The following is a 17,969-nucleotide window of genomic DNA, read 5'->3' as shown; positions in this document are numbered from 1 at the left end:
AAAAGATGAGGTATTGTACACCAATGATGTAATGCGACCCCTAAGGATATGCACTCGGAAACATTCTTTCCTTCTTTTCTATGTTCCCTTCCTTTGTTTAGAGTTGTTTCCGGTGTTACTTGTGTGTGAAAGTCTTAACTGGCACTCACTGAGGTAGTGAGGTGGTGAAACATGACCCTTCAGACATTTTTGAGAAAGATAAAAACAACGCAGAATAAAGGATTTTAATTGGAAATTTTGTGTTGTATCAGGCTTAGATTGTGTTTTATTAAAGCATACTAGAAGTTTTCTACTTCATGTTGTACAGGAATGCCCATTTGGAAATGACATTATCGAGTTTTAAGAAACTTTTCAGTTTCTGAAACTAAATGAATCTGTATAAAACTGCCTTATAAGCCTTTGTCCTCCCTCCTTCCACTGGAACACTATAGTTTTAGTAAGTGAATAGAACTTAAGAAATTTCTCAGCTACTCCAAAGACCTAATATGCTTGTTTTACTGCCTTTGGGCCTGATTCATTTCCAGAATAACTCTACTGCATAATTCCTTTGATAAACTTTAATTGCTTTCAAATTATATTGGAATTCAGTCAGCCTCAATAGGAATTTTCCTGTGAAATTGTATTAGAATCTGGCCCAAAGGGATTTTCTTAAAATGCAGATTAAAGTCTATACATTGCATGAAAAACATGTTATCTTTTATAACATAAAGATGCTTCTTTATGGCATAAAGGAGAACTACAGTATTATTGTAGCACAAGACAGAGATGAAAATTGATCCCTTCAAATTTTAGTCATATTAAATAAATTTCCTTATGAATACTTTTTTGAATGAATCTCATTTGAATGAAATGGTCTTAGTACAAAAAAACTCCTATAATATACGTGATTTCTTCTGCTTTTTTCTATTCATACTTAGAAATTATTTTCATATGAAATAGTTACAAATATTCAATAAATACATTTGAAGCACTTAAAATAATTCATATGCAAGTCTACTGAAGGGTTTTATGATGGCTTTGTGGCCTCTGGTCTTAGGCTCAATAGTCAAGATGACCAAGCTCAGCCTTCACCCATAACCAGAAATGTAAGGCAGTCTGGAAAAAGCAGAGACCAGGTCAAAGAAACCTATAATTCCAGAGGTTTTTATTTTCTAAGTCCCCGCAAAGGAAATGTAACTATAGTTCTTCTTGTGAGTAGATTGGTCTTCCCAGGAAGAGAAATTAATACTTCAGAGCACCAAGGAGGTGATTTTCTCATTTATGGAAGTGTGAGAAAATGTCCTAAGTGGTACTGTCTTGTGTGAGACAAGTAGCAGGTGAGCAGTTAGCTCCAGGAATGGTACATCACACATAGGTTAGGACCATTATTACTACTAGTCCTTGAACAAAACCACATATTTGAGAGTATTTTATGAAATTGATTACTCCTATTATATTTCTCACTGCAGGTCTGACCCTTGGGTTCCAGTCTTGCGTCCCTCTGTTCTCAGAGCCTCCTTGAGACTATAGGATACATAGTTGCTAACTTATACATCTTTGGCAGGATGATACATATTTTCAGTACTATTTTTGGAGAAGTTTTCTTTCTTCTGGGTTATTGACAATTGGTCTGTATTTTTATATTCTCATACATTTGTATTAAATGTATCTTACATTGTAATCCCTCTATTATAGGAGTTAGTTCAAAGTAGGCAGACAGTGTTGAAGCCAGAAGAAACTTTTTTTTTCTCTCTTTATAAATCACCTTTTAAAAACTGTTTAGAGAGGATGACATAATTGATTTCTGGAGTTTCTTGATTCTATCCTTTGATTTAGCCAAGAGAAACTTTCTTTCCTGTTTTTGACCAGAAAGAAAAAAAAATATGTCAAGTACCTATGGTCAGACCTCTGCATCTAATGCAGATTTTTTTTTTTGTATTTTTGATTTCCTTTAGAATATTTCCAATGTGTTGCACGATACTCTTAACAAGACAGACTTGCCTCAACAGCATTATTTCCCACCATTACTCTATGAGATGGGAAAGTCAGGAATAGGAAGCTGTGGCACATGTCTTCCAGCTGATGAGTGGAAAGGAAGCCCCAGCATAGCCAAAGGGAGGGAAAACAGGGCCTTCAAGTAGAAAGTGACATTTCACAAGATAACACACCTGGGGCAGGTACATGAATGAGAGGAGCTGTGAAGACTTCACAAGAAGAACAAAGAATTTCAGTGAAGCTAGACCCACAGTAATGGCTGTAGTAGATACGGGTCAGTACCTTAGATAATTCAAGGTGGTATTCATAACACCATTCTCCGGGCAGGGTTTTGGAATGACTCCAAGTTATGTGCTCACATCATATCGTGTGGTCAGATGGTCAGGCATTCAAGAGGTTCAAGGCATAGACGAAAGCCAGGCTCCTTGATTTGAATTCTGAGTCTGAGCCTGCCAGTGATGTGTGACCTTGGGCAATGTACTTAATCTCATTGGGTATCAGTTTCTTTGTCTTTGGGTCTCAAGATTTAAATCTTAAATTGTTCGTTTTTAAGACTTCGGTGCTCCTGGGAATATATGAATGGGCGTTTGGTGTTCTTACGCATCACTTACAGGAATGTCTAAGACATTAGAGAATCCCTTTTACACTATAGTTGTTTTGATAGTATATAAAAGATGTATCTACTTGTCCAATAACTGTTTATTATGCCATTTTACAAGTTCCAGGCATTGTGCTAGGTGATAGGGATATAGTGATGAATGGGTCAGAACAATCCTTGTGTTTGTAGAATGACAGGCATTAAGTGCAAAGGCTGCCTGGCAACCTCAGCTTGCCAATCCATTCTTCAGTCTTTCTGGAGACTTTGCAGAGTATACACCTCTGTGTTCAGCCTCTCTGCATACCAAGACTACATAGATCTCTCCAGATCCCATTTCATATCCAAGATGATTGATAACCAGTTCCAGGTTTTCATTTCTCAGTCAGAACACGAAGAGGTGGGTTTTCTCTAACCTTTAATATTCCTGTGACAAACTAGCAAATAAAAACTTTTCATGACACTGAGTACAATATAAAGGCTAAAGAAACTAGTGTTTTCATTGTCTTGTCTTGTTATGATATATATTAACTCTGTCATGAGATTGGAATGGACCATCCTTATGGTTCTGCTCTCCTAGTGATGGTTGGCAGGTCTGTGTGTCCATGGATGAAAGAGGCACTCTACCACCAGTGGCCAAGAACCCTGGGACACTGGAACAGGACTGCCCAATGCAGTCCCCTTCCTTCTCTTCTTTATCACTCACTTCTGCCTTTTTGGAAGGATCACCAGTTTCATGGCGGCTGGCTCTACCTGGGCTTCCGCACAGACAGTCATGGACCTCTTACTTCCTAAGGCAAAATCTCCTGAGGTTCCTCTCATCATTTTTCACCTTCACACATCCTGGGCACTAAAAGTAGCTATAGTCCTTAGGAAGGATCAACCTCAAATAGGTGCCTGAATATCAAAATACTTGAAGGGAGATGATGAAATAATTTGTGGAGGGAAGCCATACTCTGGAATGAAGAGTGAATATGTTTAAAAAGTGTAATTTGGTCGGTTGGTCCTTGTCTGTTGACACAGACACATAATTTAAAGAGCTGGCCATGCCTTCTTCTTGTATAGTTAGGTAGAGATTCAGTCTCCCAAGGGTAGCTTCTTTGTGTTTTAGAGTTGCTGAGGAACCCCCTCTCAGAGATGCAAACATAGACACCTAGGCATCCATCACTTGGCAGAAGGGCACAGGGGAAGTGTGACAAGGGGGAGGCTCCTTTCTGTAAGGAGAGCTTAGGGGTAGAGTTGACACTATTTCCATAGAGTTACGGTCCTTCTGGGAAGGGAAGAAGCTAAGTGTCTCAAGTGAGTGTGAAAGTTAGCGAAACCTATGGGAGTTCACTGTTTGGGAAGGGCACCCCGAGGCCCAGCAGAGCAATGCAGCACATGGGGAGGACCAGGCTGATCTGCGGACACTGGATGAAAGCTAAAGCCTAAGGGTTGGAGGTTAGGACTGGTTGCAGTATTTTGGGGGCTGAGGCTGGAATCTTCTCAGGACCCCTCCACTCTCCACAGCCTTGGATAACAATGCGGAATGTGAGTGACCCTGAAGGCTATGGGAGAAACATGAAGTGTCCAGACTGGTTCTCTTGGAATGCAAATGCTGGCTGCTGGGACAGCGTTCCTCAAGGGGGTACTTAGGATATATGGAGATGAAAGTGCCACATTACAAAACGAGTTATGTGATGAGTTTTGATGCCCACGCTGGTAAAGGAAGTCCTACTCAGTATTTATACACAACAAACTATAAAGAAAGATACTGAGGACTCAGATGCAAATCTGCAGTTCCTCCTCGTGAAGGAAGTGTTATTAGTCCTTAAGCTGGGTAGCAAAAAGAACAGACATCATCCTCTCTGGATCTTGCCCTTGTGTTGCAGATTGTTCTCTTCCAAGCCAACTCCCTTTTCCCTCATTATAATTTTTTCCTCAGCACTGACAATTCTTAGAGTTTTGCTTATGTAGTTGCTCAAAGTGCGGTTGTTAAGTTCTGAGTCTTTTTCAGCAGATTCTTTTGAAGGCTGTCTTCCCGCCATAATGTTCTGTGAGATGATGGCTGCTACCCAGACTTGTTAATGAATGTGGCCACTAGAAGCCACAGCTCTCTGCTCCTCCCATCTCACAGTTGCTCTTCGTGTCCTCTATGGCAGCTTCTTTCTCTCTTGATATCTTTCTCCACTATGTCGTGATAGATATCATACCTAGCACCAGTCTGGTTGGAAAAAGTGACTTTCTGCTTGGAATATGACTGGAATCATCTCCCACATTCCATCACAGCACACCAGACTTCCTATGCAGTAACATGAAGTCTGGGTAGCATGGGGATTTTTTTAATCCCTTAATTCGCAGGTTGGTGTGTGCTAGGTAAAGGTTAGGTTAAGAATTTTTAGCTTGTCTTATCTCAAATGGAAGTAGAATTTTAATATCCAAGAGCCACTTACATGAGAGAATTGAAAATTCTGTGAAGGTAAGTGAAATAGTTATTTGAAGAACTTCCTGTATTCACTAAATATCAACACTCATTGCTTTTCCTTCCAGTGGTGAGTCAACATTTGTCTTGTCTGTGGTCTGTTCATTGCCCACATAAACGAGGCCTCTCTTGGGGCCAAATACCTGAATGAAAGTAAACTCCTCGATTGCCCATCTACATTGATAAATCAGACTTCTTCATAATGATAGAGCACCAAAGGCAAACAGCTGCAATGCTTGGACTGTTTGCTTCATCTTTGTGTGTGCAAAAAAGTGAACAAACCTGCACAGACGTAGATTTTCAGTTGCTCTTCATCCACCAAGGAAATGTAAAATGCGAACAGAACTTTCTTAAGTTTCTGCCTGAAAACAGTCTAGCAAGAGAATCTGAAGCAGATAAAAATAGATGGTCATTTGATACCTGTGAACTTGAAGCTACTGAATTTGATCTAGTTCTAGTACATTACAATTTTAATAGCTTTGTTTTAACTCAGTTTTAGACAAGGTTCTAAAAAAAATCAGCAATTACTGAATTATTGAATTGCACAGTTAGGAAATGGGCAGGGCTCTTGCAGTAGCACATTGAGTACAGAATTAAGTGACAAGGAGACTTGAGGGTCACCCTGGGACTAAAAGTCTCATTCACTTACACAATAGACAAGTCCCTTCTTGGACAGGATGTCAGTTTGTGGGAGGTGATCCAGAATATAAGTGTGAGTTAACAGTAGTCCTTTTAATTCCATTCTTCCATATTTCTAATTATCCCACTCTATTAGAACACTACCTTATTGTATTCCTTTATAAATTTGTACCACAAAACCCCAATTTATGATATCACCATTGGTTAAGTTTTCTTGAGGTACATATTCCATTTTTTTCCATGCCCACTCTGTAGTCAGGACTGGTGAAATTTATGTAACAGTACATTATTATATTCTTCTCAACTTTCACTCATCAGAAATATTTAACAAATGCCTTGTGTAATACTGTGAAAACTATTCCTAAAGGAAGTTATTTTTTGTGGAGGCATTTAGATGATGCATTATCTCTTTTGGAGATGTAGAGCTTTCTAGAGAGGGGCCCCTAACTGATTGGGGTAAGTGGTACTGCTCACTGAGATGCCTCCTGGGATGAGGGCCAGACTCACTTTGAAGCTGAAGGTAGAATAAAATAAGGTTTACATGTTGTTGGGGTCAGAGAGGTGATGATTAATTAATGATGATTAATTTAATGCTTATCATATAGTCTATAGTTATCTTTAATATAATGCATGTCCTGATGCAGATTTTGTGTTTTGGTGAGCTGGCATCTCTATGCACAAAGGCAAGGGCTGTTGCACGGTAGGAAGGGAATAGACAAGATGGTTGTGGATGGCATGGAAACGTGGGCAACATCAAGTGCAGTGGTTAGGCTCCTCCTTCTGTTTCTTTCTCCTCTTCTATTGTTGTAATTAAACATGATTGGTAACATCTGACATTTCTCCCTTGGCACTGAGAGTGACAGCATGCAAGTATATCATTTATTTATTCAATGAATACTTACTGAGTTCTTACTTGTGTCAATTAGAGTGCTGTGCTAAGGGAAATTCAATTCTTGCCCAAAACAAATCTAAATATAATTCGGAGCATCTTCTAAAGCTAGATGGATGATGCAAAGAGTATGTTCAAAAAAGAAAAAAAGAACATTCTGAGGTGAGCAGGGACTGCTTCATGGGGAAGGTGGCACAGGACTTGAAAGCTGGAGAGGAAGGTTAGAGAGGCAGGTGGGAAGGCATCCAGGGACGTAGACCAGCAGGAAGAGAGGGGTGAGGAGGGTGGAACAGGTGGCCGGGTGCAGAGTTGGTGATGGGCCATTTTGGCTGTATCTAAATATATTCAAGAATGTGGAGAAATTTTACAATAAAAGGCAGGTGAAGGAATCACACTGAGTACTTTGAGAGCTAGATTATGAAATTTGACCTTTATCTATCTACTGGAGATAATGGACTCATTATGCAAGTTAATTATGAGCTCGTAAGTAGCGTGCACTATAATAGGCACTGGAGACAATGGAGGATAAATGATCCAGAGCCAGCAACAAGGCCCAGAAGAATTTCGAATACTGGCTTGATGTTTCTGGAGATTAGACCCCACATTATTCGTGGTGGTCTGGAATGGGGGAAACTGGGGACTGGCAGGCCTCTGCCCTAGAGATGGGGGCAGGCCAAGACAGATCAGAGCCAAGAGGCAAGATGGAGAAGCAGATGAGGTAGGACAGGTGCCTGCTCCACCTCCTGGCCTGCGAGCTGAGGTCTGAGGCTGCCTCCTCACATGTACAAGCTTATGTCCTTATGAGTCACTCATCTAACAAGCGGATGAGTCCAGATGTAAGTGAGCTGCTACCCCTCAGCTGACTTTGTGGGGCGAGTCATGCAAACATTTTACATTACTCCTTAGACTCCGAGAAATAGAACCTAGCTCTCTCATGTGCTTTCAATGTCTTACTTGTAAATTGCCCTCCAAAACATTGTATTGGGTCTATGTCTGCTCCTCTCAGGCAGCGTGTCCTCAAAAATAAGGACTATTTCAACCTCTTTGATGGGTTCCCACAGCGTGTTTTGTACCAGACACTTTGATTCCTGACAGATTCTCCAATGAGGTAAAGATTCTGAACTTACTACCAGATGCAAACAAACCTCAGTAACAACTAAATACAAACTTATTTAACTTACTTATCTTTTCGGAAATGTAAAGCATAACCTCTGTGTGTGTGTGTGTGTTCCTCCCCGCCCCCCATCTCTTCCCTGCAATCCTTGCTGAATCCATGATTTCATGGTAAAAATATTTGCCATCTGGAAAACACCCAGCAGCTTCCTGGCCTTTCACATTATCCTAAAACCACATCACCCTTCTTCTTTTTGCCTTGCTGGCAACACAGTTGTTCAGGGTCGTACACTCAGGATGGGCGTGTCTTCTTGATAAAAGCTAATGGACATGTGGTTGTTCTATCAGCTTCTGACCTTGTTTCTATTTTCTAAAAGTGTTCTCTAAGAGGATGCACAGGCCCGGCCCCCTTGGCTCCTCCTCAGCATCCTGTAACCCCGTAGGTTCCCCATTTTCTCCAGACCCAGCAGACTTATCCCTGCTATAGAGGACAAATCCAAAAAGACTTTAGGTGGGCATCCACCAGACAAAGCAGAGGAGGTGGGTGCTGGGCGTTCCTCTGCTGGTCCATGGGCAGGTTGCTTGAACCGAGTGGTGCCAAGCTGAGGGGTACTGGATAGGGAGATGAAAGCAAACCCAAAGGATGGGTAAACTCACTGTGGTGGTCTCATAGGCCCATCCTTTACCTGGTCAACATCCGATCTTCTACTCTCTTTTCTGCTTGTTTTTGAACAGGGCTCCTTTGCATATTTGTATTCCTTTAAAAATAGATTTATTCTATCTACTTTATGCCACACGAGTGATTTTTCATTTAATGTAAGCTAGTGCACTATTTCTCATTTTGATGGGGATTTGTCTTCAGAATTAATTTCAGTCATTTCTTCGTCTCTTCATATCTTTAGCAACTTGCAAACATTCCCTGGAAAGACTAGTTTATATGATTTATTGGATCTTTAAAAAACCATTAATATCTCTTCCTCTTCCATAATTATTTTACTTAGAAGGTTATAAAGTTATGCTTCTTTCCTCATTTAGAAGTGAAACATAAAAAAACAGCGTCATTCTGTTTATGTGGTAAATACAGGATAAAAAAAAAATTACCAGGATTAGCTTGTTGTGTCCATGTGTCCTTCAGTGGATTTTCTTCAGCCTTTGCAATTACAGGAGCAATGCTATTATTTTTCTTTTACTTTAAACCTACCAGAGAAAATATAGAGCCCTAAGCAGTTTTTCAATTAACTTAGGTTTTTTGTTTTCACAATTGTCTAACAAGAGTGTTGTTACCTGAAAGCTTTGTCACCTAAATGTTGCAGTGAAGAGCCATGCCTGGCACATTGCATTGCTTTGCCATGACATCTTTCTCTGCAGGGGCATTCTGCAATGACCCTGGATGGATGAACTGTCTTAAAAGGACAGCCTACCGTGATTCGTAATCCTGGTCCTGCAACAGTGGGCATAGCTGCATAAGACAAAAAGGCTTTTCCCAGCTTTGTGTGAATCATCACTCAAGCATTTAAAAACATGGAGTCTGTTCTTTTCAGCGTGAAGCACTCCCGTTAATGTTAATGAAAAGTCACACATTTACCTCAAAGCCAGAAAGGATGCCTCAATCTTTCCCCAGGAATCCTAGAGTATAAAGAAAGAAGATCTGTCCTTTTTGTAGTGGAGTGGAATGGAATAATGGAGTTTAGGAAGAATTTCAGCAATATTTAAAATAGAGCTCTCCATTTGTTGACACTAGAAAAATACTTTAGTGTCAGAACAGAAATGCAAATGTCTCCCACCTGTGCCTGATGCTTTTTAGTTTGTCTCTCTTTTTCTCCTTGAAGTGAAAATAAAAATAATTTTGATTTTTGCAAGATAAAGGGGAGGTTTAAAGACATTTTACAGACACCAGCCACTCATTTTCTCACTAATTCAAATCAAGTGTCTTATCAATCAGAAAAGGAGAAGAGATAAGACATAATGGATGAAAGAAATAGTAGTGACACGATGGTCCTGTTCCTCCTCTCTTAAAGGAGGGCTGTCTATCATTCCTATCGAGCTAAACTACCTCTGATGTTGGCTGACTAGGTTCACAGAAAATGAAACATTTTCAAAGTGTTAGATCAATTAGCAAATCCTTACAAACCAAGAGTAATAGAAAACATTGGACCATAGGGCAATATTATGTAACATTGTTCTTCTAAGAATGACAGTAATTCGATTTTCTATGTCAATCCACAAGGTGAATCCTATTCACTTTGAGAATTTGGGGATAGTTCTGTATTTTGCTTAAAATACAGGAGACATGGACACTAAGGAGGGCACTTGATGGGATAAGCACTGGATGTTCCACTGTATGTTGGCAAAATGAATTTAAATAAAATATTAAAAAAATACAGGAGACTCCCTGTGTAGTTAGTGGAAGGTTATGGGTTTAGGGGTTAGAACACAGGCTCATATTTATTTTCGTTACTCAGGAAATACATGTTAAGCACTCAGGCGCTCAGCCTCATAGTGGCTATGGAATTTTGTGTATGGAACTCAATTTTTTAAGCTTTGGTATGTTGGATAGTCTATCACATTTAGTCTTCCCAGCAGTTTTCTGTAGGAACTCTGTTCTACCTATGCAAGTTAATTATGAGCTCGTAAGTAGCATGCCTAACGAGGTTGCCAATATCTGACCTCCTCCATAATATGATGTGGGATGGGGCAATCTAAACACTCAATTTACTTGCCACAGTGATTAGCATAGGATGGAAGGACACGTGGCTCAAAGTGGGCCACCTGGGAACGTTCCTGGAGTTTCCTGGAAAGAGGAATAAGTGAGTTATTCTTCCCCAGGATCATAAGCTATAATGGATGGTATTAACTTAGTTTCCAGATATGAATTTACCCAAGAATAAACTTTAACCCACAGAGAAGGAAGCCCACAGAGCTGGAGAGAGCTTACCTGAGAGATCCCTGATATGTTTTGAGTCACAGACTCTAAACTTCACTTGGATCCAGTTCTGGATGTTTCAGTTATTTGGAATCAATTTTCTTTTAACCTTTTTGTGTTTCATTTTGATTAGACTAGTTTGAGTCCTGACAAGAACATTTTGGTTCTGCATTGGTAAAATTGGAGTGATGCTTTTCTTCTTAAAGATTCATTGTGATAATTGAATGAGGTAAGGTAGGTGAAAGCAAAACATATACATTACCTATGGTATGCATCACTGACCATAGGTGAAGGACTCGGAAAGGCCTCGGCCTTGAGATGGAAAAGGTAAGGGAGTGACCGCTAATCCTGAAGCTCTCAGATACTCTAGTGAGATTAGCAGTTCTTAAGATGGATCTTGGTCTTCTGCTCAGAGGTATTATCATTATTACAAGTGAATTATGTTTATAATTTATACTAACAAGACAGGAATAAAATCCCCACAGCTACTAGTATCCATTTATTTAACAAATATTTGAGTGCCTCTGTGTCTCAGGCACTGTTCCACATGCTGGTGCTGGGGATATAGCGGTAGGGATATGTGAATCCCATGGTGCTTGCATTTCAATATAGATGCAGGACTGTACCCATACTCCAAATGAGAGTCAGCATTTGGATCCTGGAAATATGACTAAGGATTTCACTTTCATTGCTTAGCTGCTCATGTTCCTGGTCAGGATGTTAAACACCGGGTGACTTGATTCCTTTCTTCAGTTAAATATTTGTACATTTGATCCAGGTCTACCCTGACTCTCTTTTTTGCTAAAATTGGAAAAATGGAAAGACAGTTTTTACAGTGGGTCTTAGGATCCATGAGTGAGGCATCCATAGATACAGAAGAGTAAGACAAGGATTATTGCCCATTCCGCAGTGCCCTGCCTACATTGCCAGATTGCCTCACTGATGTACCAGGTTGGTTTGCTCAGCCATATATTCCCAGGAAAGATCTTGGTTGGATTGATGAAAAATAATTTTCTACCAGTTTAATATATCAACTGATTTATCTAAAGTTTAAGTCTTCACTTTAGGACTTGTGTCGAGGTTGGCTTTAACTGTGTTTTACTCATTCTAGTGTTGGGTACAAAATGCAGTGTTCAAAAAGTAGTGTTGTGTGTTGGGTAGAAGGAGCACAAGCTTTGGAATCAATCAGATTAATCTGAGTCCTGGCCCTGCCACTTAGCATTTAGCAACTAAGCTTTCTTAATCCATTTCTAAGTCCACAGAAATCTCGGCTGAACTCAAGTCACAAATTTCTGTAGAGTTGTTTTTCCATTTATTCTAATCATTTTACACCTAAACCAGAGGTTATATTCAGATTAATGTTGCCACAATCTGAAGGAAGGAGGAAAGGCTCTACAAAATTGTTATAGGGCTCCACAGAATCAGAGATACTTCAAATATTACCTATAAGCAAAAATAGTATGCTATTTTTCAAGTATCTAAAGATAATTTTGGATTACTAATTAAATAAATCCTCTTTAGAAATATTGCCTAGTTCAAAACAGCTTTTTGCAATTATTTTTTTCAATCAGTGGATTTTAAGTGCATAAATAATACCATATATGACTTATTAGAGTTTTTAAACTTCAAAAGGAAGTCTAAAAAGTTAGGAACATTTACAATATTTTTTCCCTCTATTTATTTTGTTCTGATTGTTTTGACCACTTCCAAGTTCTGTAGTTCTTCCTGCCTTCCTCCTCTCACCTTTCTTTCTCTCCAACTAAGGGTGTCTAACTTCTGTGTCCTAAACTACTATTGGTCAGTGTTATAAATATAGGCCCCCCGTAAAACAAATGTTGGCTGCTGCTGCTTTCCTTGGAGTTTTTTTTTTTTAAATGGATTTCTTATTTTTTTTTTTTAATGATAGTCACACACACACACAGAGAGAGAGAGAGAGAGAGGCAGAGGAAGAAGCAGGCTCCATGCACTGGGAGCCTGACGTGGGATTGGATCCTGGGTCTCCAGGATCGCGCCCTGGGCCAAAGGCAGGCGCCAAACTGCTGTACCACCCAGGGATCCCTGGAGTTTCTTTTAAAGAGCCCTGCTGAAGTATATAAATTGTACAAATACTTCCATCCCGCACTACTGAAATGTTGGTTTTTAAATGGCTTTTTATCCCCTTAGCCAAGATTTTCTTTGGCGGTTCACAGTGCACATCTCAGCATACCGGTTTTGTGTGTACACATAATACACATAAATATATATAAAATATATTATATATTATGTATAGTATATATAAGACAAATATATTTGATTTGATTTCAGGGTACATGGTACCACAGCTTGAGAAGGAGATGGTATAAAGTCACATTTCCTCTGATCCACTCATGATTCCTGTGTCTTGTCTCCATCACCACTCCAAGCAAGCTGCTGAAAACTACTGCTTTATTCTCAGGCTTGCAGTCTCTTTTTATTTTGCTTTTATTTTAGACAATAAATTTATAAATTTAAAATTTATAAAAAGCTAAAACAATGATAACAAAATTAAGAATACCAACCTTTTTGAAGATTTTATTTATTTATTCATGACAGACACAGAGAGAGAGAGAGAGGCAGAGACACAGGCAGAGGGAGAAGCAGGCTCCATGCAGGGAGCCTGATGTGTGGGACTCGATCCTGGGACTCCAGGATCACACCCTGGGCTGAAGACAGTGCTAAACTGCTGGGCCACCCAGGCTGCTCCAAGAATACCAACTTCTTATAAAAGAAAAATCTGCCATATCTGTGTTCCCCGCTTGTTAAAGATGTGAAGCATAACATGAAGCTAACATCTCCTTTGACCACGTAACCAGTCCCACTACCTGACCTGTTTTTCTGAGGCAGTTGCTACAATTAGTATGTAGTTTTCCAATTCATTTCAACGCATATATCTATATATATAGATATATATCACTACATAATATTACTTTTGCATGTTTTTATTAACACATTTATTATGTTAGTATCATTTTATCTTGCCTTTTTTTTTTTACCCAATATTATGTTTTTGTTGTCTCTGCATGTTGTAGAGTGTTCTATCTTATGTCTCTATTGTGTTCATTTGTTCACAATTTGGTGGCCATTTAGATTGCTTCTCTCTCTAAAGATGTCAGAAATATCCATCTTTGTAACCGTATGAGACTTTTCTAACATATAGCATTTTTAAAGGACTTTTTAAAAGATTTATTTAGAGAGAAAGAGCGCGAGCAGGGGGAGAGAGAGATTGAGAGAGAGAATCCCTGAGCAGAATTTCAGCTGAGTGGGGAGACCAATGTGGGGTTTGATCCCGGGACTCTGAGATCATGGGCTGAACTGAAATCAAGAGTCAGATACTCAACCAACTGAGCCATTCAGGGGCCCCTAACATATAGCATTTGTAAATTTTGTACTATAGGAAAGACTGTGGCGCAGTGTTAAAATCTTAGAATTCTTTCTGTGATAGAGTTATATTGATGCCAGAATTCTTACTTTTTCCACATTGATAGCATTGCTTTGTTTTGCCAAGTTTTCAAAATTTCTTTCTCTCTCTTCCCCCTTGATTATCTGCACCCTTCCACCTATCTCCTGCCTCTCCTCACAGATCTACTCATAAGCCAACATCTCATTAATGCTTTATCCAGTGTGGTGGCTCAGAGGATGTACATAATATTGCTTTCCTGTGACACTTTCCTTAGAAATAGCAAAAATAAGTCCAGTGGAAAAAATAATCACAGAGAAAGATCTATTCTTTAAAATGTCACCTCTCAGGGTGATATGAATGACTCAGATTTAGGAAGTGACAAGGAATGTATTGTCATTTTTGAAACAGAAATTACTAATCCTTAACCCTTGACCAGCCAGATCATCACAGGTAAGATTCCTTGTTAGTCTGTAAATGAGGGCAGCAGGCAGCCTACTCAGTACAATGCATAGTCATTCCTCCATATATCAAGCCTCACCTGTGAATATTTTATGATGATAGCCAGGTAATTAAACAAATATTTGAAGGAGCAAAAGGGTCAAGTGACAGGATGAGGAGGAGGGAAAGAGGCATTAGATGCTCGCATCTTATGTCCTGGAATTTCATTAGCTTAAAGCTCTTATGACATAACTAGAAGCAGTATTGTACATATGAGGAACTTTTATATTTCACTTCTCTGGTTATGCATGGTTCTTGAGGTAGAAACCAAGGCCTGAACAGAGGCCACACAGATCTCACCAGTGACAAGATGACACTGAATGCATGGGAGTGTTCCAGGTTCAGAGCTCTCCCCATTGCATGACTACGTGGGCTGTAGCAGTTGTCTTAGAAGAGAAATACTTCACTTTTCTGAGCACGTTCTAAGTGCTAATTGTCATTGCATGAACAGGAGCACAGAGCACTCAGTGTAGACAACATGATGGTTTAGAAAGAGTTTGAACTTGCAGTCAGAATCATCATGGTCTCTAATTAGCCAGGTGGTCTGGGGCAAGTACTCCTCTTTCCCTATCAATAAGTGAGCTAGTATTACACACACGAAACTCTCAGATTTCACCATTGCCAAACATCAGTGTCCTTTCTTCTGGCTTTTTTTTCCCCCTATAGAACTCCAACAAGTAGCAAATGTAGTTGAAGTTTCAGGCATAAAAATCAGTGGTATTTAGAAAAGTTGGGGTTGAGTGAATGAATGAAAGCTTTGTAGGATAATTTAAAAAATCCAGATGAATACATTTACACAAATAACAGAATATGTCTGATATCTTTTTTAGAGATGCTTTGCTAGATGGAAAACATGATTTGTGATGACTTTTATAATCCTGGAACTAAATATCTGTTGGTGTATGTTGTTTAACTAGATTTAAGTGTGGGTTGCATTTGCACTATTAACTCCCAAGAAAGCATAAAATATTAGTTAATGCAGGACTTCCACTTCTGCCCTTGAAGAGTCAAATGCTTTTGGAAATTGCTGTCCTTCTGTTAAATCTAGAAAATGGAACTGTGATCCCCAGAGAATGAAAACAATGGAGTGGGCCATGCCTTACAACCACCTTCAGGTTGCTGCTCAGGGCCAGTTTCCAGGCTGTGGCGTGGACAGAGAACCCAAGTGGTGCTGGTGGTTTGCTGACTGGAGGAGACAGAGACTAGTTTGGAGAGGCAGCAAGTAGTCACAGTTTGTAGGCAGAGAGGGTGCCGCACAGGCAGAGAGCTCTGGAGATCTGCAGAGTCTGCACTCAAATGTGAGTTGAAGGCAGTGGGCCAAATGATTCCCAGAGTTCAAATGGGTCTGAGGGAGTTTGCACTCTTACCACCCTGGGTGAAGAAATCTGATAAGACTTGGAGTTAGGCAGAAACCTCAGAGAAGTCATAATATTGTTTCCAGCAAATTAGCTCTAAAGCAAGTGCTCTAGGCCATCCCTGATAAAGCTTAAGCAAGCCTTGAAAAGATCAAAATGACGTGCAAGTAAAATTCCATCAAAGCCAAATACTAAAGAAAAACAACAAAATCCAACACCCAGTGACATGAAATCCACAACGGCCAGGAAATGATTTAAAAAGATCACTCTGCTTGCAAATAAGTAGGAAAAATATGCCTGATACCCAGATCCATCAGTACAAAAGAATCAAAACCGACAGAGATAAAGGAATTAGGAGATAAGGATCTTAAGACAACATTTATAAATCTTAAGTATGCTCAAGGATGTAAAAGAAAACATGAAAAAGATGAGGAAAGAAATGGTAGATATGATAAAGAACCAACAGCAACTGGGATGTGAAAAATACAATATCCACAAAGAAAAACAGACTGAATGAGATTAACATGAGATCAGACACTGCAGAAGATCAATGGCCTTGAAGAATAAACAATAGAAAGGATCCAGAATAAAGCGTGAGAGAGAATATCAAGCAGTGTAATGTATGTTCAATTAGGGTGTCAGAGTTAGAGGAAATAGAGGGTGGTACAGAGTAGTATTTTAGAATCCAAGAAAATCAACAAACCCCAGGAAAAATGAAAATAGAGAAAACCACATGTGTCAGTCTGTGTCCAATTAGAAGAAGGAAACCACATGGTAATTTGAAAAGAAAAAGAGTTTGAAAGGGAACTGTAATAGGGGATTGGCATAATGAGAGATTCACTAGGAAGGAATAAAGAGGATTCTAAGGAATACAGGAGCAGTAGTGTAAGGAGCAGCTGCTACCCCTAGGGTAGAGTGCTCAAGGAAGATGCTCTCCAGGGTTGAGATCTAGATCTTGATGCAGAGGCACAGCTGTGGCTCACTGATGGCAGAGAAGTCACCATGGTGCCATGCTATGGAACTTACTGGAAATGTGCCCTCTGGAGAACTTGCTAAAATTCCATACTCCAGGGCACTGGGGAAAGCTGTTCATGGGGAGGTGTTTCACTGAAGGCATTCTGCTACAAAGCCACTTGAGTAAGGTGCCCGGGGAAGTTGCTGGCAATGGACTGCTGCCGCCTTTGTGCACTGCAGAGTCTTGCCAATGAGCACACCAGAACCCGATGGAAAGCCCCTTCCTCTTTCCTAGCACCCTTTATAGACAAAACTTAACAGCCATTGCCAAAGGAAAAAAAAAAAAAAGGGTCCAGATCCCTTTTCTTTTCCAGAGTAGACAGTGAAATGTGAATTTGGAGCTGAGAGACAATAATTGATAACTGGCACAGTCCACCTATTGACTACCTATTGAGCTTTCATATGCACTCTTCTATGTACATATGAGCTTTCTTACATCATCAAAACGATTCTTTGTACCTAAGATACCTCCATCCATCTGACACATAAAAGTTCCTTATCCTTTCCTGAAAAGGAAAAACCTCACAGTCCCAATAATCATTGCATCAGTTGCTGACTATATTAATTCCTCCTCAAATTTAACTACAGATGGTTCTATTCTTGAAAAACCGAAATCTAAATGCAATTTCTAATAACATCCTATAAAATAGGAATGGGAAGAAAGAAGTAGGTGGCTAGAGTTTATACAAATTTATGCAACAACAACAAAGAGAAAATATGTAAAGCTCTGACAGTCATCACTTCTGTAATTGGTCACAAGGTTGTGGTTGTTAGCTATGTCTTCCTTCTTCAACTGCCTGTTCTGTATCTCCCTTGCTCTCAGCCAGACTCTCAGCTGCCCTGGGTTCTTTATCAGGTGAAGTGAGCCAAACAAACTTTCCTGAATGGCTTGACCTCACCCATTCTGCTTCTTGTTGCATTTTCTAAGTAATTTTTGCTATGGGGCATGGAAGTACTGAGAGGCATCACTGAGGATCCCCTGGGTTGTTGACATAATTTGACATAATTGTCCTTGCCTCCACTGTCTCAATATTCGTTTGGTGATTGAGAATAATTACTTCAACTTGTAAACCAACATCTTTTTTTATCT

Source organism: Canis lupus, chromosome 29 (genome assembly GCF_011100685.1).
Source record: "Canis lupus familiaris isolate Mischka breed German Shepherd chromosome 29, alternate assembly UU_Cfam_GSD_1.0, whole genome shotgun sequence".
In the NCBI taxonomy this organism is placed as follows: Eukaryota; Metazoa; Chordata; class Mammalia; order Carnivora; family Canidae; genus Canis; species Canis lupus.
This window is presented reverse-complemented; position numbering follows the sequence as displayed.